Source organism: Lutra lutra, chromosome 8 (genome assembly GCF_902655055.1).
Source record: "Lutra lutra chromosome 8, mLutLut1.2, whole genome shotgun sequence".
NCBI classification, from domain to species: domain Eukaryota; kingdom Metazoa; phylum Chordata; class Mammalia; order Carnivora; family Mustelidae; genus Lutra; species Lutra lutra.
Genome location: NC_062285.1, coordinates 60,663,636 through 60,691,621, shown reverse-complemented (window position 1 = coordinate 60,691,621; position 27,986 = coordinate 60,663,636). Strand labels below are relative to the sequence as shown.

General features: G+C 44.1%; 1 long non-coding RNA gene across 1 annotated transcript; it reads right to left on the bottom strand.

Annotated features, from left to right (window-relative positions):
* Positions 1-1,542: 1,542 nt before the first annotated feature.
* Positions 1,543-27,564, bottom strand: LOC125107887 (uncharacterized). Its single transcript, XR_007129685.1, has 3 exons — positions 26,631-27,564; positions 26,029-26,126; positions 1,543-2,776 (listed from the first exon to the last, which is right to left on the bottom strand). It is a non-coding gene; the product is annotated as an uncharacterized LOC125107887 (long non-coding RNA).
* Between the last annotated feature and the right edge of the window lie 422 nt (positions 27,565-27,986).

Here is a 27,986-nt window from a genome sequence, read left to right as displayed (position 1 = left end):
CATTTCCACTATTTTTCAAATGTATGTTTTACCTTGAGCATCATTTGGACTCCCCCCTCTCTGCTAGGACACCTTACCCATCTTCTCAAATATCTCTGTCATCTGGGCTTTGTTACCAGAGTGTTCAGCTCTCACCTCTACCCAAAAAGCTCATTGAGTGGAATTACTTTTGAAAAAGCAATCTACCCTGTGATGAATTCCACCTTTCCCTGGAATGCTTTGTTTTGTTTTTGTTTTAAATAGCACTTTTTTTTTTCCTGTTAAAAATGAAATAAAATGTGCCTTATTTCTCTTCTCCTTTTCAGCCCAAGCTGATCATTACTGTTTCTGACTTTGGTGAATTCATTTTGGTGAGTCTTACATTTAACTGGAATCCTAAAAAAAAGGGGGGGGGTAGGAGTTAATTCCATTTCTGATGAAAAGCATAAAATCTAAATGGGTTCCAGAACGCAAAACAGAAATGAACTTTTCTGTTCCAAGTTCGTGTATGAACTCACCATATCAAGGAAACCACTTAGATCAGGTGGGAGCATCATTTTAAATCATTGTTAATAATAACAAAAGGTGCCATCTCGAGGATCTATGTACCAGACACTACAGTAGCCACTTAAAATGCCACCCTCACCATAACAGGAGGTAGGAGTTAGCCTCCTTTTGTAGGGTCACCATATAACCTATTTGGGACAACTGAGACATTGAAAGAAGACGCTATGCATAAGTGTGCCAGGACACAAAGCATAAACCAAGACTGGCCAGGAGAAAGTGGGGCATATGGTATCCTTCTCCTGTTTCAGCTAAAGAAACCCTGATCTGCAGTACCAAGTGCCTTACCTGGCTAACAAGGTGGAAGGATGCAAAGACAGCTCTGTGTGACTCCAAAATCCATGCTCTTTCTAGAAAGGCCTTTGTCTAAAGTCCTGGGCGCAGTGGAAGGAGCTGGTAGGGCAGAGGGTGGAAGCAGAAGGGATGGGGTGACTGATCTGGTTCCATCCACCTGCTTAACCAGGTCAGCCTCATGGGCTGCCTCCCCCACTCTTCAATCTGCACCTCCCCAAACTCCAGACCACAAAGAGAGCCTATGTTGGGGACACAGTAAACACGTGCTCTCTAGCGATGGATTCTTCTATGTAAGCTTTCTGGGAGAAAGAACGAGAAAATGAGAAAAGAGCAAACTGAAAGCGGCTTAGGGATAACAAGGTGATCTAAAGAGAGTCACCAGGGAAACCAAACTAATGAATGCAGGAGGCTTCCAGACAACCCTTGGATTTGGCTCTACGGGAACCTAATGTAAGAAAAGGGGAAAATACATACTTTTAGCAGAGAGCATGATTTATTTTTCAACCTGTAAGACTCTTTCATCACCCAGCCAATGGCTTTGAGGAATTGTTTGCAATTGCCTCCGCAGATGGGTTTACACAACAAGGCTTCCACAGGCAAATATTTACCTTAAGATAAGAAAATACAGCTGACTTCCACAGGTTCTCAGGTTTGAAAGCAGTTGTGGTTTTTATTTATTTTTATTTATTTTTATTTTTATTTTTTTAAGAAACGTTGACTTGTGCATTTGCACTAACAAGCTTTGATCGCCGCTAAAGAAACAAAGTGAAAAACTGGTCATTCCCAAGGGGCGTCTTCTATGTCAGCTCACACCATGCGGCTCGATCTCGATCGATGTAAATGGGCTCTTCACCCTACAAACAGATACGAGATCCCACTCTTGGGTCCAGCACCTTGGTTCAGGGAGATGCATGATTATTTCAGCAGTGAAACCTGCCCAATGTTAAAAAACGACTCGCAAGGCAGCAACACGGAAACTGGCTTGTGAGAGCTTCGGATGGAGAAACTTGGTAAAGAAGGCGCTTGAAAGATCTGGAGAGAGGAGAGCGGTGGAGGACACTTGCCTGGGCATCAGGGTGTGCGGCCTGGGCGTGGCAGGCATGGTGGGCTCAGGGCTTCTGAGAGGGAGGTTGGGGGGAAGCGGTTTTCCACGCCAGCTGCATCTGCCGATCGGTCCCCACATCCATGACGTCTTTGGAGTCCCTGAAAAGCCTACACTGCAAGAGAGGCAGCTACACAAATACTTAGAGTTTTTACACCAGCTCAAGAGCTGTTGAAAACGCACCCCGCTGTCGCTCTTCCCTAGCTCTTCTTTCTTTCCGTGTGCTTACATCTTACGGTTTTCCTCTATTAAAAGGTATCCGAGCCTCTCTTGAAACTCCGCTGGCGAGCTGTTTGATTCATTCCTTTTTCTCCCTCTGTGCTCAAGGACCCAGAGCACGGGGGCAAGGCCAGCTCGCCCCTCGCCAGTGCTGTCACCCAGATTGCCTCTGTTTCATCTGATACACAGGGAGCCTTTTAGCCTCGGGCTAGTGATACATCTAGGGCTGCCGCGCACCCCCGTTTGTTTATGAGGGATGTTTCTGCCTGCGGTAAAATGTAGGCATCAGCTGTTGATTTCTTCTGCGTTTACTGAAAACACCAAGAGTCAGGAAATTTTTTAGACTCCAAAAATGTTCACAAAGGTGTTCTATCTCTTAATATACTCAGGGAAAGGTGTAAATGTCTTCCCCTGCTAAACTAAAACTCCCAATTTCTGTCCCCCTCTGATTGCCAACTGGAAGGAGAAGATAGTACCCATCAGCACCCAGTGCAGAGAGAGCACTCCAGAAAGGGTCCTCAGTTCAATGATTCCTTTCCAAGTCTTCCTGATTGACCTGGAGAATGTTACATCATCTTTGTACAACTGCGGTAGTAACCAAGTTTCTTTATCGAGCACCTGTAACATACCATGCGCAGAGCTAAGCACCTGACAGTCATTAAGTCATTGAAGTTTCATAATTACATTCTGAGGAAGATAGCACTATGATCCCATATTATGGATATCAAACAACACACATCTATTAAGTAGAAGAATTAAAACTTAAATTTGTCCTATAAAACACAGACTTAACAATTTAGAACTATTCTAGGAGTACGTAGGATTATAGATTCTAAATCATGTCAGCCATTGTAATGATGGGGTCCAGGATATGCTGCCCTAAAATATGGCACCCTTGGCATAGCAAATATTTTAAGCTGAAGGAGTTTGAGAAAACAGAAACAGGAAAGTCACTTTGATCTTCTCTCCATCCTTTTCCCCCAAACAGGTCATAGAACCCTCATGGGAGAGGTACCCTCCCTATACCCAGAGGAAAGGAGTATCCTTACCTCTGAAACAGGGACATGGAGAAGAATCCTTGTAAACAGGCCTTGCTGGTTTCTCCAGCTTCCTCCACTTACTTCATAACTTTTAATCTATCATAGTCCTCCATGACCATTCACTCCTTATCAAAACTAGGATAAAAAATACCCAGGTCCAGCAGAGAGGCGGGGAGGGGGAGAGGGGAAGCAGGCTCCCCGCTGAGCAGAAAGCCGGATGCTGGCTCAATCCCAGGAGCCTGGGATTGTTGCCTGAGTGGCGGGCGGAGGATTGGCCCACTGAGCCAAGGCCCTCTGGTTCATTTATAATTTCATCCTAATGGTTCTTTGATGCCTTATGTATTACACTGTTAATTTTCCTACTCTAGGGGAGAAAATGGGAAGATGAGCAAGATTGCAGATGTTTGTGTAGAACAAATAAATTAGTGTGTCATTAAAAAAAAAAAAACACAAAACCCAGGTGTAGCTGATTCTTTAGGTCTTCATTTCCTTATGAAGGCTCTCATGTTACATGAAACTTGTATTAAATGAATTTGTATGATTTTCTCCTGCTAACCTATCTTTGCCAGTTCAATTTTTGGACCCAGCCAGGGATCCTCAAAAGGTAGAGAAAAACTCTCCCCTTGCTGCTGGAACCCCATTTGATCCTAAGCACAGCACTCCAAAGTGGGTAGCATTCTATCCTTTAGATGAGGAAATTGGAGCTCCAAGAGTTTAAATGACCTGCCCAAAGTAAGGTTGCTAGACGTAGGCGGGGCAGGGGAGAGAGACACACAGGATACCCAGTTAAATCTATTTCAAATAATAACAAATAATATTTTGGTGTAAATACATCCCAAATAGTATTCATTAACTGAAACTCATATTTATCAGAATGTCCAGTATTTTTATGGCAACCTTAGCCTAAAGTCATGGTACATGGTACATGGTCATGTTGGACTATAAGATAGGGCTTCTCCCCTAAGCTTAGGGCTCTTTCCACCACCCTGAGGAAAATGACCTAAAATTCCTACGCAGATTTGCAAATCATTATAGAAAACTACCTCTAGAGCTACCCTATGACCTGGCAATTGCACTATTGGGTACGTACCCCAAAGGTACAGATGTAGTGAAAAGAAGGGCCATATGTACCCCAATGATCATAGCAGCAATGGCCACAATTGCCAAACTGTGGAAAGAGCCAAGATGCCCTTCAATAGATGAATGGATAGAGAAGATATGGTCCATATACACTATGGAGTATTATGCCTCCATCAGAAAGGATGAATACCCAACTTTTGCATCATCATGGATGGGACTGGAGGAGATTATGCTGAGTGAAAGAAGTCACGCAGAGAAAGTCAATTATCATATGGTTTCACTTACTTGTGGAACATAAGGAATAACATGGACATTAAGAGAAGGAAAGGAAAAGTGAAGGAGGGGAGATGAACCATGAGAGACTGTGGACTCCAAGAAACAAACCGAGGGTTTTAGAGGGGAGGGGATGGGGGGATGGATTGGCCCAGTGATGGGTATTAAGGAGGGCATGTATTACATGGAACACTAGGTGTTATACGTAAACAATGAATCTTGGAACACTACATCAAAAACTAATGATGTACTGTATGGTGACTAACATAACACAATAAAAAAAGAAAGAAAGAAAACAGCCTGTATCACATACTCAACCAGCCATGTAAACTATTAGCTGTCACTATAGCTAAATTAACATTGTAGTAGGTATGAGGCTCAATCCCTACACCCTAGTGTCAAAAATTTATAGCTTTATTTTTGTAACTCAACTTAGTTCCTATTTTAAATCTCCCTCCTGGGATATTTAAAGCACTACTTCCTGACCCTCTCCCTGGGATGTACCCTTAGGAGATAATAGAAAAAATATGTATTGGTCTCTGGCCCTCACCCCCACCATTCTTGGCACAGAGTTCCTAAAACACTTGTGGATACCTAAGTGATGAAAGCACTTTTGTTCTAATATTTGGTCTTTGACCCCAGTTCCTGACACAGAGTTCCCAAATTCCTTGGAATTTTCTGAGTAATCGTGTCTTTTGTTCTAATGAGGGGACTCTCGGTGGGCTCCTGGATGGCTCCTGGGTGGGTCTGGTCACCAGAAAGACCAAGCCATGATTAGAAGCCTAGAATTTTCAGCGCCCCCTCCTCCTCCTCCAGCACCACCAATCACCCCAACCCAGCCATTCTACAGAGAGGGGAGAGGGGCTGGACACAGAATTAATAATTGACCATGCCTATGCCTCAAAGTATGGAGTTAGGAGAGCTTCAAGGTTGGTGGACACATCCACATCACATACTAGGAGGGTGACATGCTCCAGCTCCACAGGGACAGAAGTTTCTCTGTTCAGGATCCTCTCAGACCTCACCTTGGTACCTCCTCACCTGACTCTGCCTCTGTGTCCTTGATAACATCCTTTATTACATAATAAACAGGTAAAGGTAAGTAAGTGTTTTCCTGAGTTCTATGAGCTGTTCTAGCAAATAATCAGTTCCAAGGGAGGAAGACACAGGAACCTCTGGTTTGTAGCCACATGGGACAGAAGCTGTGGAGACCTACTACTTGCAATGGCATCTGAGGAAGGAGTGGTCTCGTGCAACTAAGCGCTTGCCCTGTGAGATGGGCCGCTGTCTCCAGGGAGCAGATGTCAGAACTGAATTAAATCGTAGGACACCCAGCTGGCATCGGAGAATTGCTCACTGTGGACATCTGCCCACACCTGGTGTTGGAAGTGCTGTGGGTGCGGTTGTGGTATGAGAAGGAAGGAGACATGAGGGGGTCAAGTGGAGGCTTCCTGCTCAGCCCATTCAGGATTCGCACCGGTGCCAGGTTGCTATGGGGCAGGGTTCCCTCTGGTGACCATGTCATCTGCTCACATGCAGTACTGCCTATGAAACCCTTCAAGTCCCATGGCCCTGATGCTGCAATGACACAGAGGCGCAGGCCTTTGGGGATATGCTGTGGCCATGTCTTCCTGCTGCAGTGTCTCTGGGAGACTGACCACTGTGTGAGGCTCTGTGAGGCTCTGTGGGGTTCTGCAGGGCTCTGTGGGGCTCTGTGGAGTTCTGTGAGGCCCTGTGGGGTTCTGTGTGTCTCTGTGAAGCTCTGCGGGACTCTGTGGGGTTCCATGGGGGCTCTGTGGGTAACTATAGGGTTCTGCAGGGCCCTGTGGGGTTCTGCTTCCATCACCTCTCACCCTCTCACATAGAGTTTCCTTTTTCTGGTCCTTGAGAAATCACCCCTCCCTATAGTTTCTGGCCAGGAAATTTTACCCATTCTTCAGAAACTTCTCCCTGTTTGTTGAGGTTTAGACTTTTGAAAACCACATTCCAGAAGATTCCCACACCTTTGTATCTCCTACCTCATCCCCTTCCCCGTGGTATGGAGCTCAGGACCAACTAATGGCCTAAATGGGGAAGAGACGGAAGTGAATTCCAGAACAAAAAATATATATATCCATCAGTATCTTATAATATTCTCCTGCCTTACATCACAATATAATGTAAGAGTTATGCTTTTGCAAATAAAATATTTATATGTTATGGTTTCATCGTTCAATACACTGCTGGCTACAACTTGGTAATTAAAATTAATCCAATCATCTTACACATTGCAGCCAGACCAATCTCCTAAAGGCAGATTCATCAGATTACTTCAGAGCTCAAATCCCTCCCAAGGCTCCCCTTTGTCTCTAGATATAGTCCCGACTCCTGGGTTTGGTGCTTGAGCATGTTTTCATGCTCAACCCCTTCTGTTTTCAACTCTGGCTTCCACGACTCGACACAGCCACTCACAATCCCACTGCCACATTATCCTCCTGCGCTGCCTACCTCCCCCACAACCCTCGCTGCCTCTCAAAACTGGTCAGACATAACTCTGGGGTTCATATCCCACCACCCTCAATGACGTCGGCCCGGACCAGCCCATTGCAGCCCACATCAACCAACTCTTCCTCCAACCATCTCCCTTGGTGTCCCTTTAAAACCTCTGAATTGGATACCTTGCTATTTCAAAACACAGGGCATAGGGATCACCCAAGCTGGCACACATAGTTGTTAACTGACACGTCCAAGTTCCTCTGCTTTGCACTGGAATTATACCACCTCGATGCGGTCACACAGGTTATGTCATAAAACCAATGTCTGACCGAGTCCTGGATCAAGAGAAAGTGAGAAAGCAAGGCTTGGTGGAAAAGGCTGGATAAAGAAAAGGCTCACTGAGATAGAATAGGCCCCTTTGAGACCATCCCATCTGTCCAGCACACCCATCATCTCACAGTTGAGGAAATACCTTCCACCACTCCCACCAGCACCCCCAGAAAAGTTCTTTCTGCCCCAATGCAAGGAGATGCACCAGACACCAGACACACCTGCTGAGAAGCCTATGGAAGCTCAGAGGCATAATGAGTAACAATGCAGAAATGCACTACATGGGTGATACCAGAACGCACTCAGAAAGGCACTGACGAAGAGCAAGAGTTTGTCCAACTGTGTCTTTCCAGGCCTTCACTCTTCAGATCTGCCCCCAGTGGAGCACCATGTACCAGTGACCTCCTCCACAAAGCTCTAAGTGGGTAGTTCTTAAATGCTTGTATCTATTGTTTCCTTGCTGGATCTGTTAAGAACAAACTGTTTTTTCTAAGCAGAAAAAAAGTCTCCCCTGAAACGCATCATCTTCTGGGGTGGCTGGAGAAGTACCCATCTTCAGACCGGAATCTAAAACTCAGTGGGAAGTCCCTACAAGACCCGCAGCAGTAGCATTTTTCCTTGGCCTTGACCTTGAAGAACTTAAAGAGTCAAGGAAACCCAGTGCTGACATCTGGGAAACCAGACTGCGGCCTCAGGGAAGAAGGTGCCCTCCACAGGGAGGCTATCTCAGAGCTGGGACTAGGGAACTAGGGGACTCCAGAGGGCACAGCAGAATGCTAGAGGCTACCCAGTTGTCATGAGACCAGAACCGTGTGAGCTGGACTTTTTATGCCTCTAATATCTACCTCATTTATATTCTACATTTGCTCTTAGAATTTGGTAGAGTCCTCTCGAAAATGCCAATTTGTCCAAGCTCCATTGAGGGAAACCAAAGGAAGAGGTTTGCATCTGTCTGTGGGTCCAAATTTTCCAATTCAATTCCCCCACCCTGGGAATGCTACATCCCGTGGGGGCAGTAGCTGTCCCAGGATGAGGGCTCCAAGGGTAAACCAAGCCACAGCCCTTGGTCCCACCACACATCCCTATCCACCAGGTCCCTTCAGCCCTGTAAGAGAGACCTCCACATACCTGATCCACAGGAGCATCTCGCCCGCTACCCCAGCTCTACCCATAGGTGTTACTGAAAATAGCAATAGGTCCCAGCACTGTTAACAGCTGCCCTTCAGCAATATTCTGAGACTGTGGAGGGAGGTCCTGGAATGACCACTGGTGTCACTGGCTGACCCAATAGCTCAGTGGCAAGAAAAATAGAAACACTAACCCTCAGACATGCAGAGCCTAGGGGAGTCCAGACCCCAGCAGGAGCCCTAGAGCCTCCTTTTCTGGAGATCCAAGTCTTAACTACTATTCCAAAAATAGGAGCTAAAAACCAGAGGGCTCCCTCATGGAGTCGAGATTTAATTTAGATAGCACATGCTGAAGGAAGCATGAAATCTGAACTGACAGTAGATAAAGGGCTAGTATGTTTCCTCCAATACGTGACCCAGACTCTAAATGAGTGTAAGTGATCTCAGCCACATCAGATTATTAACGTCACTCACTGACATCGCTAACCAGGGCGTGCTTCCTGCTAGAGGGCTGCTGCCTCTCCTGTAAGAAGAAACCTGATTCTCGGGCTGCCGATAAGTTAGACAAGAGCTACCAGGGGCAGGAAGAACTCGGATAAGGTCTTTCTGGTACTATGATGCCAGTGAGGACCCTCACTAATGCCTTTCCTTCGAATCTGTTGATTTGGGTCATGGGCATAATTGGCATGAGCACTGGCTGGTTCCTTAATGAAACCTTCTGAAACAGGTCTCACCTTGGATGTCATCAAGGACACCTGACCTCCCCCTCATCCCTAACATTTTACTGCATTCTCATTAGAGTCACTCCCAGTCACAATAAAACACAGCACATATTGTCACTAAGTCACGAACCCAATGCCAAGCACTTTAGATGAAATATTTTATTTAATCCTCACGTCAACTCTGAAGTACGTACTATTACTACCTCCTTTTCACAGATGAAGAATCTGAACTTCAGGGACCTAAGTCATCAATGCCACAGCTGGGATTCAAGCTCCTAGCATTACCAACTCCCAAGCCTAACTTCTGATGCTAAACTGCCTCTCTAGACTACAAGCACAAATGCAGGATCTATCATTCATTCACTCACAAATAGTTATTGCACAACAACTATAGGCTAATTCAAGAGATTCTGAGGGCTAAGAGTACAGTCGACAGGCAAGGTCCCTGTTTGTAAGAAGCTAATATTCTAGAGGTTAGAAAACAGACAAGGAACAACTGATAAAACAAAAAGGATCAATCAGGTGGTGACAAAGGCTAAGACTGTAACAAAAGAAGTGGACAGGCTGGCTAGAGAATGCCGAGAGAAGGTGCGTGGCAGAGAAGGACGGAGTTCACCTGAGCCCAAGTGAGGAGGGAAGCCCTCTCTTAGGAGGTAACCCCTGAGCTGAGGCCTCCAAGATGAGGAGGGAAGAGAGTCCCAGGCACGGGCCTAAGGCAGTTTGAGAAACAGAACGGAGGCCCGAGTGGCTGGAGTGAAATGAACAAGGACATTGTGTCTGATGCTGAAAGTGAGAAATCATGTTCAGTGTCAGAAGGAGCAAACAACATCTCCTTTACCACTGAGTCTACGGCATTGATGTGTTCAAGGTACATGTCATGGTCAATGAATAAAACGCTTATTGCCTGGAGGAGTGAAGAGGCGAACACTACCCAGCTTCCGGTTCTAAGAAGTTACATGACGGCCAGTGCTGTAGTGGACAGACACCTGCCACTGAGCCGAGGAGCAGAGGTTCTAGCTCCCAGCCCACCACACACTGGGAGTGCCTGACTGGCTGGCTAGACTTCCAGCAGAATTGTAGAGCGGACAACTGCCCATCAGAGCCCAGCAGTGTGCATGCAACACAAGTAGGAGACCAGCACGCTGGTGCGGGGCATGTGTGTGCATACATGCGCATGCGCATGTGTGTGCACGCATGTGTGCATGCACGTGTGTGGGTGTGTGCTGCCCCTCCCCACAAACTACAGGATAGCTTCTTTGTTTGGCTGCCTGCACAGTCTTCCCTAATCACTGGAGGACAAATGTGTGTAACACACAGGAGGAGGCCATTTCCCCCTGGACTAGAGTCTCCATTTCCAGGTGGCAGATCCTGAAGTCATGCTTGGTGCTTTCATGTGATGAACTGGAAGGGAACTCGGCAGAGAATCACACCAGCCTTGTGAAGGATGAGGGACAAGGGGTTGAAGCCAGCCTGTACCTCGCACTGTTTGCCTGACTGGCGTGTTGCCTTCCTTTGTACTGCTTTTTCTCATCTGTGATGTGACATCTGATGAAAAAGGTTTTCTGATTATCTCCAAGCCACAGATTCACTGTAGGAAGCAAGCCCACAGGCCACTTTAAAGGGTTATCTGGTACATTTTATTTTGCCCCAAATTTTATCAGCCTATCCAGATAATGCTTCTACCCCCTCCAACAGCTCTAGATAGCTAGCACATGACTAAAGTCCAAGAGACGATTCCTGGACCAGAGAGACATTGCTATCCTCAGGGTCGGCCCGAAGTGTGATTGACCTGAGTGAATTTTCGCCTCCACGCTCTGCGTCTTTGCCACATTGTCCCTACTTGCACCCCATCACCACCCTCCCCCGGTGACCCCATGCTGTAGACTACAAAAGGCGGGCATGGAGAACCAGTATTGCTTTGGAAGCAGGCCGGAGAATTCCAGTTTTACCACCCTTAGCAGTGTGATCTCAGTTGAGCTACTCAGCTTCTATGTGCCTCAGTGACCTAATCTGTGAAATTAAAAGATTAGTGTTGAGAAAGTTAACATACCAAAAGCATCAGAGCACCCAGCTCTGTATATTTTTGGAAATCATCCTTCTCCCCCTTGTCCTTCCCCGACAACCAAACGCCCATGCCCTTGGATCCCTAAGGATTACACTGCCTAGCACAGAAGGAAGAGAGGCTCACAATTCATTCTCACAAAGATGTTAACATTCAGTAACAGTTTTATAGGTTTCTCTTCCCAGTGATATATATTTTTTTAAGATTTTAGTCATTTATTTGAGAGAGAGCAAGAACGAGTGGGAGAAGGAACAGAGGCAGAGGGAGAAGCAGGCTCCCCACCGAGTAGGGAGCCTGCTATGGGGCTCTATCCCAGGGTCCTGGGATCATGGCCCGAGCCAAAGGCAGACGCTTAACAACTGAGCCACCCAGCCGCCTCCCCTTCCCTGTGATACTTGTGTCCCAACCAGCAAGGCTGAGTCCACAGCAAAGAACTCCTAGCTCAGGAATTGCCTGCCATATGGCCATACTGGCTGAGGGTAAGAGAGCCTTCCCTAACCATGGTACATTACACCACACCAAGCCCACAGAAAAAGCAGACCGGGTATTTGTGGGTTGACCGTGATCTTATCCCCACTTGCACATGGTGTGACCATAGTTCATTTGAATAGAAGAGTTTGACTGAAGAAAATCCACATGTACCTTTGGAAGTGAAATCTTAGACAAAGCAAACTTTTATTGACTCCTGGAGACAGATAAAAAATTCATTAACTCAGAAAAGAATGGATGTCTATTCATGTAGTTCTTGGGCCACATTTACTTTAATGCTGACTTTAATCAATGCTGTGAAAGCCCAGGCTGCTCTCAGACAGCTAACTAGCCTTTCTGCTTTCACATCTCTTCTTCTGTCTGGAGAGCTCTTATCACCCCTTCTGCACCTGGCAAAATCCCATTCATCTTTGGAGGCCTTGCTCAAATGCCGTATTCTCTGTGAAGCTTTTCAAAATCTTCATCCAACCATCCAGCAAAATTAGTCACACAATTCTGTGTTTTGTTCCTACCTTGAGAATAAGGCTTACCACAGTTTATTCACACATCATATTCCAATAGTTACTGGTTTGTGCTCTGTCTCCCACACCAGACTGCGAGAAATTCGAGGGCAAGAGCCCTCCTTCATTCATGTTTGTGTTCCTGGGATCACATACTTTGCTGGGCATATAGTGGCCCTCAGTATGTGATGATAGAATTGACTCCATTAACTTTGGGGAAAGTACTGAATCTCCTCAAGCCTCAGTTTCCTCCTTCATAAAAGATGACCAAGAGATCTACTACAAAATGTCAGGGTTCAGAGTCTCTATGGCAGATGTGAAAAATTATCTTATACCCAACATAGACTGCTGTACATAATTAGCTCACTAGGAGTTGATTAAATTCATCCAATCAGAAGAAAATATTTAGATACTATATCTCTAGGACATCTCAGTAAACAAGATAGGCATTAACCCTGATCTCATGGAGTTCATATCTCATAAGGAGAAGACAATTGATGACTAGTAAACAAATATACCAGGAAATATTAGGGATACATGTTTTGAAGAAAATTAAACAGAGTGTTGATACAGAAAGTGAGTTAGGTGAGAGAGGTGGTAGGGGAAATCTTCTCAGAGAAGGTGATGTTTACCTGGAATCCACATAAGCAAAGGAACCCTGTGAAGATCTAGGAGAAGAACACTCTGGGCTCTGCAATAGCAAGGGCAAAGGCCCTGAGGCAGGTACAAGATAGAAGTATGAGGAGGAAAAGTGAGGTCTACAATGGGATCACTTCGATTTAAAGGAGGAGTAAAAGAGATGCAGTTAGAGAGGTAGGCAGTGGGTAGATCATTTGGACACTTAACAGACTAGGGCAAGGAATTAACATTTTATTCAAAATGCAGTGAAAAAAAAACACTTAGAGGCTCTTTTTATTTTAAAGATTTTATTTATTTATTTGAGAGAGAGAGAGAGAGAGAGAGCGAGCATAAGCAAGGGGAGAAGCAGACCGAGGGAAAAGGAGAAGCAGGTTCCCCACAGAGTGGGGAGAGCCCGATGTGGGACTCAATCCCAGGACCCCAGGATCATGACCTGAGCCGAAGGCAGTCACTTAACCAACTGAGCCACCCCAGGCCCCAAACATTTAGAAGTTCTTAATCAGGGTAGTGACATGAGTGATTTATGTTTTTAAAAGTTTACTGTAACAATTGTGTAGAGAGTGGGTTGCAGGGGCAAGAATGGAAGCAAGGATCCCTGTTGCTCTTACGTGTTGTAGTCTAGAAAGGAGATCCTGACTTGACCTTGGCTAATGAAAGTGAAGATGGAGAGGAGAGGATCTGATTGTGTTTCAGAGATAGAGCCAAGAGGATTCACGGATGGGAAATGAGGGAAAGTGAGGAACAAAGCATGATGCAGAGATTTTGACTTAAGCTTCTGTGAGAGATTAAATTTGAAAGAACATAAAATATTTTAAAACTATTAGTAGTAGGTATCTTTCCCCTAGTTCTCCTGCTAAATACAAATAAAATCTCTGGACATTACTAATGAATCAAATATAAGAAGACTGAATGAGAGAATGAGGAAACCTCAGATCAGCTAGGGAGATTGGGACACAGAGAACACAGTGGCGAATACCCTGGGCTTTCTTTTTGCCTCATTATTTCAAACATGTTGCTGAAAAGACCAGCAACCCAGAAACAGCAATGGGCACGGACCAAAAAAGGCCCCAAAAGTTTGCCAAGGAGCAGCCAAACAAGGCAGAAACTTCTAAATAACAGCTGTTTTGCTCCAGACAAACACCACAAAAAAATCTGTGGCTCCACCCTCACCCATACCAAAAAAAGCCAAGTAGAGAGCCTAGGCTCCCACCCTCATGAGCCTATAATGAGGAGCTCCCAACACTGAAGGGGGATGGTAAGAGAGGACAAATAGGGAGCCAGGAATTTCATCCCCACTGGAGAGTAATAAGCATGCACACCCCTCATGGTATCAATGGACACCACAGAGCAACTGAACTACTACTTCCACCCAGCAATGAGGTGCCCACTCCCCTTACCAGATGGGAGGATGTCAAAGGAGACCTAATGGAGAATCAGGACTTTGACCTCATTCAGCAATAAGGAGACTGCCCCAGGGCGCTTGGGTGGCTCAGTCAGTTGAGCTTCCAACTCTTGATTTCACTTCAGGTCAGGATCTCAGGGTCATGAGATCAAGCCCCAAGTCAGGCCCCATGCTCAGGGGGAATCTGCTTGAGATTCTCTCTCCCTCTCCTACTGTTCCTCCCCTACCCCCCACCCATGCACACTCTCTAAAATAAATGAATAAATCTTTAAAAAAGAGAGAGAGAAAAACTGCTTCTACCAGTGTCACTACATGAGGAAAACAACACTCCATCTCCATGTCAGTAATAAGGTATCGCCACCCTCACCCAGGTGTCAACACAGGCCGAGTGGAGAACCCAGAATTCCACCTCTACCTGACAGTATCCGTGTGGTAGTACCCCTACCCACATCCCTGCTAGAGAAGTACTGGATTAAATCAGTTTAAAAAATAAGGTTTAAAAAAATAATAATAAGGTTTAAATAAGACCCAGACTTTCATACGTAATATGCATATACCCAGGTTTCAAATAAAATTACTTGTTGGGGCGCCTGGGTGGCTCAGTGGGTTAAGCCACTGCCTTCGGCTCAGGTCATGATCTCAGAGTCCTGGGATCGAGCCCCGCATCAGGCTCTCTGCTCGGCAGGGAGCCTGCTTCCTCCTCTCTCTCTGCCTGCCTCTCTGCCTACTTGTGATCTCTCTGTCAAATAAATAAATAAAATCTTAAAAAAAAAAAATCACTTGTTATATGAAGAAAAAGGAAGTGCTCAGACCAAATGAAAAAAAGGACTAAAGGCCAACCCCAAAATGACAAAGATGTTGGAATGATCTAACAAAGATTTTCAAGCAGCCATGATTAAATGCTTAAATAAGCAATTACAAACATGCTTAAGACAAATAAAAATGAAGAAACAGAAGATGTAAAGAAGCGGAAATGGAATCTGAGAACTGAAAAATACATAACTGAAATGAAAATCTCAGTGGATGGGCTCAACAGCAAGGGGAAACATAAGGGAGAAACAATGGACTGAAAGAACATTAGAAATTGCAGAATAAATGAATTAATAGATTAGAAACCTTGAAAGCAGCCAAAGAATAATGTCAACTTGTCTAGAAGAAAATTACAATGACAGTGGATTTCTTACCACAAACCACAGACACCAAAAGAAGGGACACGATACTTTCTAATTCTGAAAGAAAGAACTACCAACCAAGAATCTAACAGACACACTGGATTCCAATAAAACTAGGAATGATGAGGAGATTAAAAAAATCCTCACATGAAGGAAAACAGGTCTTATCAGAAGACCTGTCCAAAAGAATGGCTAAAGAAAGTTCTCTAAACAGAAAGATACAACAGGGTTTCGTTCCTACATTATTTTCTTCCACTTTTTCTACATAACATTATTTTCTACAACAGCCTTTCTAAATTATGTTTGAAAGTTGAAGCAAAAGTTGTAACATTGTCTGATATGGTTCTAAATATATGTAGAGAAAAATATAAGACTGTTACAAATATGGGAGGATAAAGGGACATAAAGGGAGGTAAGATTTCTACACTTAAACTGGTAACATGACAATACAAATAGACTGCAATAAGTTGTGTATAAATAATGCAATACTTAAAGCAAGCAATAAAAATGCTATATTAATAACATACTTTTAAAAAACATATAGAGATAAATCAAAATGGAATTTTAAAAAATGTTCCAGTAGCACACAAGAAGGCAAGAAAAAGGGCACCTGGGTAGCTCAGTGGGTTAAGCCTCTGCCTTCAGCTCAGGTCATGATCTCCGGGTCCTGGGATGGAGCACCGAATCGGGCTCTCTGCTCAGCAGGGAGCCTGCTTCCCCTCTCTCTCTCTCTCTGCCTGCCTCTCTGCCTACTTGTGATCTCTTTCTCTCTGTCAAATAAATAAATTTTTAAAAGCGTTTTTTAAAAAGGCAAGAAAAAGAAAACAGAAATGAAAAACACTAAGGACAGAAAAAAATAAAATAGCAAACTTATATTCTAATGTATCAATAATTACATTAACTATAAATGGTCTAAATATACAAATTAGAAGAGAGAGATCAACGGACTGGACTATAAAACATGACCTCTAACTACAGCCTGTCTACAAGAAACTTACTTCAAATATAATGATATAAGAAGTTTGAAAGTGGGGCACCTGGGTGGCTCAGTGGGTTAGGCCTCTGCCTTCGGCTCAGGTCATGATCTCAGGATCCTGGGATCAAGCCCCACCATCCGGCTCTCTGCTTAGCAGGGAGCCTGCTTCCCCTCTCTCTCTGCCTGCCTCTCTGCCTACTTGTGATCTCTGTCAAATAAATAAAATCTTTTTTTTTTTTAAAAAGGAAGTTTGAAAGTAAAAGGATAGAAAAAGTTTTATCACACAAACATTAATAAAAGAAAAGCAGACAAAGGAGTACTTATATTAAACAGACTTCAGAAGAAAGAAAATCACTAGAAACAAGGAGATTACATAATGACAAAAGGATCAATCCCCCAAGAAGACATAGCAATCCTAAATGTGTATGTTCCAAACAGCACAGCTACAAAGTACGTGAAGCAAAAACTGATAGAATTGAAATAAGAAATACATAAATATGCAATTATAGTAGGAGACTTCAATACTCCTCTCTCAACAACCGATAGAACAACTAGACAAAACAGCAAGATATAGAAGAACTCAACACCCTCAACCAACAGGTTGAACATTTATAAAATATAGATTATTGTAATTTTCACAAGAATTCACAGCTTTTTCAAGTGTCCACAAATCATATACCATTGGCTGGGCCATAAAACAAACCTTAAGAACGTTAAAATAATTGAAATTATTTCAAGGATAATAAGAGAATACTACAAACAACTCTACACATACAAATCTAACAACTTGGAAGAAATGGATCAAAATGCAAGCCACAATTATGAAATAGATCATTTGACTATCTCCATAATACAAAGGAAATTTGTTATCTAAAAATTTCCAAGAAATAAACATACAGACCCAGACTGTTTTACTGGACAATCTGATCTAATGTTTGAGGAAGAATCAGCACCAATTCTACATAATCCCTTCCAAGAAGTATTAAGAGGAGAGAACATTTCCCAATTTGCTTTATGAAATTAGTATTACCCTGGTTCCAAAACCAAAGACAGTACAAAGACCAAATATTTCTCCTGAATACAAATATAAAAAAAATTTTTCTTTAAGATTTTATTTATTTATTTGACAGAGAGATCACAAGTAGGCAGAGAGGCAGGCAGAGAGAGAGGAGGAAGCAGGCTCCCTGCTGAGCAGAGAGCCCCATGTGGGGCTTGATCCCAGGACCCTGGGGTCATGACCTGAGCCAAAGGCAGAGGCTTTAACCCACTGAGCCACCCAGGCGCCCCCAAATGTAAAAAATTGTTAACAAAATATTAGCAAATGGAATTCAGCATGATATAAAAAGAATTCTATACCATGAATGGGCTTTACTCCAGGGATGCAAGCCTAATTCAATATCTGAAAAATAATCAATTGTAATCCGCCATATAAGAAGGCTAATGGGAAAAAACTACATGATCTTATTAGTACAGAAAAAGAATTAGAAAAAAATTTAATATCCATTCTTGATTTAAAAAACAAACAAACTTTTGGGGCACCTGGATGGTACGGTTGGTTAAGCCTCCAACTCTTGGTTTCAGCTCAGGTGTTATCTCAGGGTCAAGAGCTTGAGCCTGCCCACACCCCTTGGGCTCCAGCTCAGCATGGAGTATACTCTCTCCCTCTCCCTCTGGCACTTGTGCTCCCTCTCTCTCTCTAAAATAAATAAATCTTTTAAAAAAAATAAAATTTAAAAAAACAGAGGACAGAGGGGACTTTCCTCAGCTTGATAGAGTATATACAAACAAAAAGCAAACAAAGCACACCTAGCATTATACTTAATGATGAAACACTGAATGCTTTCCCCTAAAATCAGGATCAAGGCAGAAAGTTCCCTTTACCACTCTTAGAATAATTTGAGAAGATCTGACCAGTATAATTAGCCAGTGAAATTTTCACAAAAACTTAATCAGATGGATCATAGACCTAACTATAGAACACAAAACTTCCAAAACTGAAATACAAAGAGAAAAAGGGAAGACAAAATAGAATATTCCAGAATTGTGGGACAATTACCAAAGGTGTAATACACACATAATAGGAATACCAGAAGGAGAATAATTTGAATCAACAATGACTGAAAATTTCCCAAAATTAATGATAGACACCTACCCTGCCCTTTCCCTGGTCCCGAGCCTCTGAACCATTCCAGAACACATTCCAGAATACATTCTGATTAGTTTGCTAGAGCTACCATAACATCAGACTACGTGGCTTAAACAACAGAAATTTATATTCTCACAATTCTGGAGGCTATAATTTGGAGACCAAGATCTCAATAGGGTTGATTTCCACTGTAGGGCTCTCCTTGGCTTGCAGAGAGCTGTTTCTTCCATGTTTCTTCATATGATCTTCCTTCTGTGTGTCCTAATCTTTTTTAAATAAGGACAACAATCATATTGGATAAGGGTCCAATGACTGCATTTTAACTTAAGTACCTCTCCAAAGACAGTCACACTTGGAGGTACTGGGGGTTAGGACTTCCACATATGAATTTGGGGAGAATGCAATTCAGCCATAACACCTTCTTTATCTCCTTCATGCAAATTCTTTCTTTAACTGCCTCCACCTTCATCTTTCCAAAATTTGTTGATATCTCATTTCCTAAAGCCCTGCTGCCTTTTTGTTTATAGCTTATTCATTTGTAATCCTTTACTACTATTTTAGTAGGATCTGAGGAGAGAGGGAAAGAAAAAAGAATGTGCTTAAGCCACATCTTTATCCAGAAGTCCCCACCCATCCCTTTAATTAATCATCTCTGAGGAGTCTTCTTGCTGATATCAGACCACAGCAATCTCTCCTTCCTCTTTCTCCTAATTCATTTAATACAAGACTGTCATGTTTCACTATTATTAGCCTTGTGAGTCCACATCTAGGATTTAAGCTTCTTAAATGATGGCTTTTTATATTTCTACTCTACCCACTGAAAATCCAGCACAGAGATTAAGCATTCACTATTTGCTTGATTAAAAAAAATAATAAGATTAATTTTATGAATTTAAAATATGACCCCATTCCTACGACTCCAATTCAATGTTTTACTATTGTTTTAATAGAGTGAATCAATGAACACATTACATCATGGATTTCACAATGCACAACTGTATTATATATGCCAGCTCATGGGAGAGGGAGGTAAAAGATTTCACATCCCAGTCCAAAACAAAAAGCACACTGCCATCTTCTGGATCAAAGTTAATAATGCAGCTCTTTTAAAAATGAGCATAATATATAGCTCTAGCTAAGCAGATCTACAAAAAGTAATTATACATGAAAATGAGACTCTGCTTTCTTTCTAACAAACATTATGGGCAATGTCATTAAAATCAGTATTGATTGGGCGCTTGTGTGGCTCAGTCAGTTAGGCACCTGCCTTTGGCTCATGTCATGATCCCAGGGTCCTGGGATCGAGCCCTCGTCTGGCTCCCTACTCAGTGGGGAATCTGCTTCTCCCACTTCCTCTGCCACTTCCCCTGGCTTCCGCTCTCTCTCTCTCAAATAAATAAAATCTTTCTTAAAATATCAATACTGAGGGGCACCTGGGTGGCTCAGTTGGTTAGGTGTCTGCCTTTGGCTCAGGTCATGGTCTTGGGGTCCTGGGATTGAGTCCCATGTCAGGATCCCTGCTCAGTGGAGAGTCTGCTTTTCTCTCTCCCCTGGCCCCTCCACCCTGATTGTGCTCTCTCTCAAATAAGTAAATAAAATCTTAGAAAAAAAAATCATTATTGATCACTATAGTAATGAAAATCTTAGTCCTGAATTCAGATCGTTTACAGCTAGTTAAGTTGACCTGTTAACCTGATCTTCCAAGTTCATTTAAGAGCCTCATTCCCTTATATCATTTATTCTTTTCCTTAATTTCTACCAGGTCTGGATTCAAAACGCTCTTGTGGTTGATGATGCCGTGTGTTCAGTTAGTGACAGCTTTGTTCTGCTTTGCTCTATCAAAAGCAATAACAAATCAAGAGATGACGAAAGGGATGGCAAACAGGCATTGTAGTCTGACTCTGAAACATTTCAGACTGCAAAGACTCAAGTTTACTTAACAGATGACACACTTAATTCGAACATTCTTACTTAACTTTGCTTACCCAAATCAGGCTTTCTTGGATGCAAAAGAAGGTAAAAAGAGTGAGTAAAAAAGGCTAAGTCAAATTCTAAGTACCCTATGTAAGATACAAAACTAAAAAAAATAAAAAATAAAAAAAGCCAACAGCCAGCATCTGGGGGGAATTACAAGCATTCTCTGAATCTTGTGTATACTGGATATTCCCCCCCGCCACCCTTTGGGAAGGTTCTCCTACTGCTCTGAAAAGACAGCTGGTGTTTTGGTCAAGCAGATCTAAGGTTAGGTGCCTACGGGCTTCTCCTGGGAAGTCCTGAAAGCAGGCATGGTCCAAGTGCAGGGGCAGAGGCTGCAGACTGAGAGGCTGAACCTGCGAATGGAAAAGCCACCTCTGAGGAGGGAACCTGTGCAGAGACTATTAGAGGAGGGCACCTGGTCTTGGCTTCATCTGGCTTAGGCCAGCTGGGAGAGAATTCTGGCTGGAGGAAGGGTACTGTGCAAGGAAGCAGTGGCCTCTAGGAGCAGGGATGCCTGCTTTCATGTTCTCTCTCCTGTATGGCTCTGATGACATCCCAAGTGTTCAGTGAAGCCTTGTTTAACTCTGCCCTCTAGTACCACCTAAATGTTTGGGAGGCTAACATCTCTGTGCCCACACTTGGGGTTGAACAGGCTTTAGGAGGAACAGAAGCCAGAAGAAGCTGCAAAGGCCATGGCAGGAAATCCTGCAGCAGCTGTCCACTAAAGAGCCAAGGAGGAGAGGACCGGATGGGTTTGCGCATGTGTGCACCCTCCCTGGGGTGGGGGCTGCTGGGAACCACTGGAAGATGGGGTCTTCCAGGGACACAAGTAGGAGGCTCAGGCTATGTTTAGGGGAAATCAAAGAAATGGATGACCCACTAGAGCTGGAACCCTTGGAGATATCATGGTGACAGGTACCCAAGTCTATTTGAATCCATTCTCAGTGTGAGGGCTTCAGATGGCCTTGTTCTTTGGTTTACAATAGGGCTGAAGGCAGATGGGGGCCACTTACAGCACCCCACTGAACCTTACCTTCCACTAACCTCAATCTAGTTATTACTGGGATAACAGAGTACTTAATACTGAACCGACACGGAAGAACGCTCACCCTGGAGACCCATTACACTTACATTAAGGTTGGGAGCCCAGGACCCCAGCGTCCCGAGGCCCCAGGGAAAAACTGGGAGCCTCGGGGAGGTGGGCAGCAAGCATGTGCCTTCCTCTTTTTCCCTAGTTAGGTCACTCTTCACTTCCAGATTACTCGGAACTCCACCCGGACTTTGGCATCCCAAGCCTCCCTTTGGATTCCTTCATCCTCTCCAAGGCCTGAGGGTAGTATGGATTTTACCAGATTAAATCTCTGCTAAGAGACCAATTAGCTCTTTCAAATGACAATGCTTGGGCCAAGGTAAAACTGTTTCCATGACATCCAGAATAGGTTTCTCAGGCACCACAGCAAGCCAGTGTGGGGATGTATTTGGCAAAAGCGGCCCTCTGGTGCCTGTTGGTAGCCGTCTAATCCAGGCCCAGGGCTGAGGACATGATCAAGCCTATACCCAAGCAGAGTTTGTACCACTGTTAGACTCTAGGGAGAATAATGCCCTGGGTCTCAAATCAGAGACTCTTAGGGCTAAAATTGGGTCAGTAGCAACTTCAGCTAGAGAAACAGACTGGCACATCACTTTGGTGCTAGGCAATAAATGGATGAGTCCTTCCCTTTGGACCTCTTGCCATCCTAATAAGCTAATTCCTGCCCCATAAGCAGTGACTAATCACAAAGAATTCAAGGATGTTCAGCACTCAGAAAAGGCTTGATACAAAGTGTAGAAAGAAGGGCTGTACATGGTAGTCTTCAGGATATTGAACCAATCACCACAAAACTACAACTTCTCAACTTGGCTTTCTCCTATGGCAAATGCACGACTTTACCATAACGCAGGATCGGCCTCGACTTAGTAGTGATCACAGCTTTTGCTTGATGTTTTAGAACACGCATATACCAGTGACAAATTATCCAGTGAGAAATAAATACTCAAATCACCATTTATTATTTACTCAAACGGACTCCTTAAAGCAAAAATCAAAACAATTTATTGATGATGGAAAATGGGAGGCAAGGAAATTAAAAGAGAAACAGACCCGAGTATCCTACAGAGACCCTTAGCCATATCCCAAATGTACACACACACACACACACACACACACACACAACACACAGGAACACACACACAGGAACGCACACATACGCACCTCCCCCTTCACTGTCCCAGGAAGAACAGACATTTCTACACACTCCTTTCTGATTGCATTTTGTGACATCTCTTCCCTTCAAAGTCTAGTCTGTTATATTTTTTAGATCCAGGTCCTGTGCACTAGAGTTCTGAAGGGAAGAATGGCCGCCCCCACCCCTTCCCAGTCAACAGAAAGACTTTGTGACACTAGAAAAAGGAACTCTGCTTGGTAGAGGAAGATGGGAGCTTCTGATGTGGCCGGAGCTGGGCACGGACTATGATGGATGCTCCCCGGCTCAACGTTTGCCTAGGGACTTCACAGAACTCCCTGCATGACCACACCCAGGGATGCCAGACAACTAAGGCCAGGACAATGAGTCCATTGGCTCATAGTGGGGGCCAAGTAAACACTAACATCCTTTCCTGTGTGCCAACTACCCAAGCCAACCACCATGGTGCCCAGCACAGAGGAGGTCTGGTCTGCAGGACCTATGTGTTAGTCAAGAGAATTAACTGAAGAATGCATGCAAGACCAGACTCAACAAACTGTTGGCCACATTCCATTCTTTCACCCTATCCTCCTCCCAGGTTCCAGTACTGGGCAACACCATCAAAGCTTAGACCTTCACTTTTGCTAGAAGTACGAGGAGACTTCTACCGACACTGAAGAGCCAATGTCTTGCTAAGAAATCAAAATTCACTCTCATTCGGATTCCTATCAGCATACTATGTCAAGTTTGTGCTATTTTCTGAAGGTACAGTGGGTGGCAGTGATACCAAAGAAAGGCCAGCTGCCAGCCTGCTTCTCCAGCCACCGTACTTTTGTGTTATCATCAAGGTTGCTTGGCCATGATTGAAGTGTACAAGTATCTCAGTCAGACTAACCTCCATGTGACTCCCAGCTTTGCAGAACCACCTCTTTTCAAGCCTGTTTCTAGGACTGAGATAATATGTGCAAAGCCCCCGGTACAGTGCCTAGCACACAGGAGTGCATATAAATGGCAGGTAATATTATCAGTAAGCGTGTTGGAACTGTGAAGAACAATAAGAGAGTTATCCATGAGAAACAAAATTCCTATTCCCTTTCCACGCTCATTTAGAATTCAAAGAACATGGGGGTGGGGTGGAGCTCTCTGAACATAATCCCACGAAATAGAATTAAAATAATCCCCACTGACGATGAAAAGGTCTTTAATGTTCCAGCAAATACTTTGAGCCAAAGTTAAAAGGCTATTCACCTGGCTACTTCATCTCATTCCACAGTGCTTCAATTCATTCATTCATTTCCTCAGCAAATACTTATTAACCTCATATAATGTGCCAAGTAATGTGCTGTGAAAACACGTTGCATGTCTATAATCCCACTGATATGCAGACTGAACCTAGTTCTCACAGAGTCCACACTCAATGGTTTGTAGTGCTAAAAGTTGAGTCATAATGTCACTACTGGATTCCATGAGAGGGGACCTGACAGAAATTTCTAGAACCACCACAAAGTTTTGAGTTATGTTGCTATTCTCATGACTTTGGGTAAGTAATTTAACCTAAGAGCTACCCTATGTATAGTTTCAAGCATCACAGAGGATAACTGAATGTCAAGAAGACTGTGCTGCACCAGAACCCATTGTAATAAAAACAAAAACAAAAAACTCTACCTTCTACCATGGCCCTGATCCTTTGGGACAGAGATCCAGACGTATTCTAAATGGTGTTACAAATTCCATTCTGGTACATGGTCAGCAGAATGACTATGAGTCATCTACCCTTGTGTGTTTCCCCCACTCTGGCCATCTAAGGATGGCCATCTTAAAAATTCTCCTCTTGTAAGATCAAATTAATTTAGATTCACTTCTGCCTGCTGTTGGTAGACAAGACACAGCAACAACTGTCTGGAGCTTCGCTCACCTCTCATTCAGTGGATGTTCACTGAGTGCCTACTCTGTGCTCTGCTCCATGCAAACCGGTTTTCTTCTTGAGGGAGGAAGCAGGCTCGTATAGTGAGAGACTTGTTACTAAGAGAGCCAGACCAGGTCAGAAAAGCATTTGATACACTTCAGGAACTTCAGCTGAGAAATCTTTGATCATTGTGGACATTTTTATATATTTTTCACACTACTTACTGTCTCTACCCAACCTTTATTAATCTTCTCATTCTACCCTGTTCACCCATCCCACAATATCCCCAAAGGATGCCATTTTATAAAACTACTTTCCCCCCACCAGTGGCCTCAAGGTCATCACCAATGTCAGTCAGTAAGGCAAGCAGTAGGAGTAGATTAAAACAGAACTCAGACACTGCTTCCTCATTTATGCTATTCCCTGAAGAGATAATAAACCAAAAGGAGGATTCTAATGAGGCCTAAATGTATAGTTTTATCCATGTCGATTGCGTGACTGGCTGCTTCCTTTGATTTTTCTCTTTGACCCCTCAGGCTGGTATTTCAAAAGTGTGAAGTTTAAATGCTACAGCATCATCAGAGAAAATACAGGAACTTCCAGAAGACACACCCGCTGACAACTCTATTACTTACTGTTCTCCCCAAGCCATCTCTGGAGGGACAGGACTGGGCCTTGCTGTGCCACTGGGGAAATGTCATTCCCCAGAACTTCCATTCTGCTACTTTGTTGTCCATGTCACTCCCTTCCACCTAACTAGACACTCTGTGCCCTGCCCAGCCGCTCAGACCAGCCCCTCCACACAGTCTTCCCTGCCTATCCCCATACCTCCAGCTCCAGAATCATCAGTCCAGTCCCTCCACTGCGTCTTTCATCACACCAAGCCCTGCTTGCTCTGCCCCCAGCAACGTGGCAGCAGTCCCTGCAAGAGCACAGTCCTGAGTCCATGAGCTTCAGAGGATCCACTGTCTTTCCCCCCCGTTTGACTGGCTGGTTACATTCAGAGAGGTCACAAAAACTGAAGAAGTATCTTCTTAGATATGCCACCCGCAGCCCTGAGTCCTGGGAGACACACAGAGACCAAGCCCTGCGCCCAGCGCCCCACAGTCCCCTGCAGGGCTGCATCCAGTGATGTAGTCCCCCAGGGCAGGGCTGTGCACACACACAGGCTTTACCGTGTTGTCGGCAGGGTGTGGGCATGTGTCTTTTTGTCTGTTATTAAACAGGATATTCTATGAGATATACAGACTAATAACACTGATTGAATAAAATCATCCAGAGGTCTTTTTCAAACTGCACAGAAAGCATCAGCCACTGAAGGTTTCCAGATACCTGAGGTGCTCCTACTTTAGAAGCAGCCATTTTCAGAAGAGGGATGGTGAATTCGGACCCCTCGCGAGCAGGTTAGAATCAGGAGTGCACATGGCCTGCTAGATAAACATAAAAGAAGTGATCCATCTTGTTAAGTCTGGCTAGACAGGCTGCTGTTAAGGCAAATTCAAAGCGAGGCTTTCCATCCTGGTGCCTTAGGGGGAAATAAGTGAATTTTTAAACTTACATAAAATTCAAAACAATCGTGTTAAAAAGGATTGCTAATCAAGTCCTTTTGTTGCCCCAAATTATTATTTGACAAAATATAATCAAAGTGATTTGGGAATAACCTGTACCATGGATAGCTTCATTTTTCTTCTTTTCAAGTGATTACTCTGAAAAGATTGCGAATAGTGTCATTCACCAAGGAATTAGAAATTTTGCTCTATTTTTTAATGTCCCCTGCTTTATAACTCACTTCAGGAGAACAATGGAATCTCTCTCATCTTTTTCAAAAGGCAAAAGCCCCTGAAAGCCAACTTTCCACACCATTTCAGATGTTTAAAAGCATGAAAAGAAGTTTTATTTAACTACCCCTGTAAAGATTAGCTGTTACAAAGTACCTGCTGGCCAAGCCACATCAGTAGCAGCCCCAGAAGAAAGGAGGAGACGGTATACAATAAACTAGATCCAGAGTTTCTTCATGGAGTTGTTTCAGTGTCACTGAATCTTACTAAGGAGAAACCCACTGCTTGGCAAACGGTGTGACACATCTGCAGCTCCCCAGGACCAGGATTGTGCGACTTGAGCGTCCTGTATTAAACAATCACAGTGAGAGAAGAAACACACCAATAACAGTAATAACACAAATCCATCACCAATAAACATTAACTCAGCCTCTGTCTTAAGGCCAATGCTAGCAACAACAATATACAATATCGGGACCTTCACATAGCTTAAAATCTAGTACGGAGTCAGGATATGCTTGTATGAAAAACGAGGAAAAAATGGAAGGAAAATGTAGGCAATCAACTCAGACTCTCCCCCACTTGCCACCTCCCATGATGTATGGAACTCCCAGGGCAACCCAAGGCAAATCAAGATGCTCATGACCATGTCATAGGAGTCTTCAGCTATGCTGATCCTTCTGCCTGGACACCTTCCCTCCCTTTTGTGCACCTGGACCATAGCGCTCTTCTCTCAGGTCTCCTATCACCCTCTGCCTCCTCTTGCCCCGTCCCACTCCATCTGATTCAGAGCTGCCCTCCCGTGCCCCTTCAGGGCTCTCTCCAAGCCTCTCCCAGGGCACCAGAAACATTGCACTGTAGCTGCTGCTTAATGACTCCCTAGCTAAGCTGGGAGTTACCTGAGGGTAGAAGCTCTGTCTAGTCTTCCCCAGTGCTGAGTCCCGTGTCACCCTCTGTAGTCTCGATTTCAGTGAATGAAACCACCACCCTTTGGGAGGAAAATCTGGGAAAGTGCTTTGTTTATTTTTTAAGATTTTATTTATTTATTTGACAGAAAGAGAGACACAGAGAGAGAGGGAACACAAGCAGGGGGAGTGGGAAAGGGAGAAGTACGCTTCCCGCTGAGCAGGGAGCCCGATGTGGGGCTCAATCCCAGGACCAAGAACACGACCCGAGCCAAAGACAGACGCTTAGCAACTGAGCCACCCAGGTGCCCCTCTAAGGCATGGTCTTCAATGCTTCCTCCTGCTTCTCAACTTGTCTCTCACCCAAATACCCAGCCCACACAGGATCAAGAGGTTACACAAATCAGGAAGCATTCACACGGTCTCCAGAGGGGCCATTCCCTGGATAGCGTGAACAGGTGCTCTTCAGCATTAAGCCCTGAATGTGGTGGCCCTAACTCCACTGCCAAGTCTCACCTATTCTACTTCCTAAATATTTCTCCATTCTTATTACTTCTCTCCCTCCTTATGGCTAGTTCAGAATACTCTCATTCAGAATACCATAATC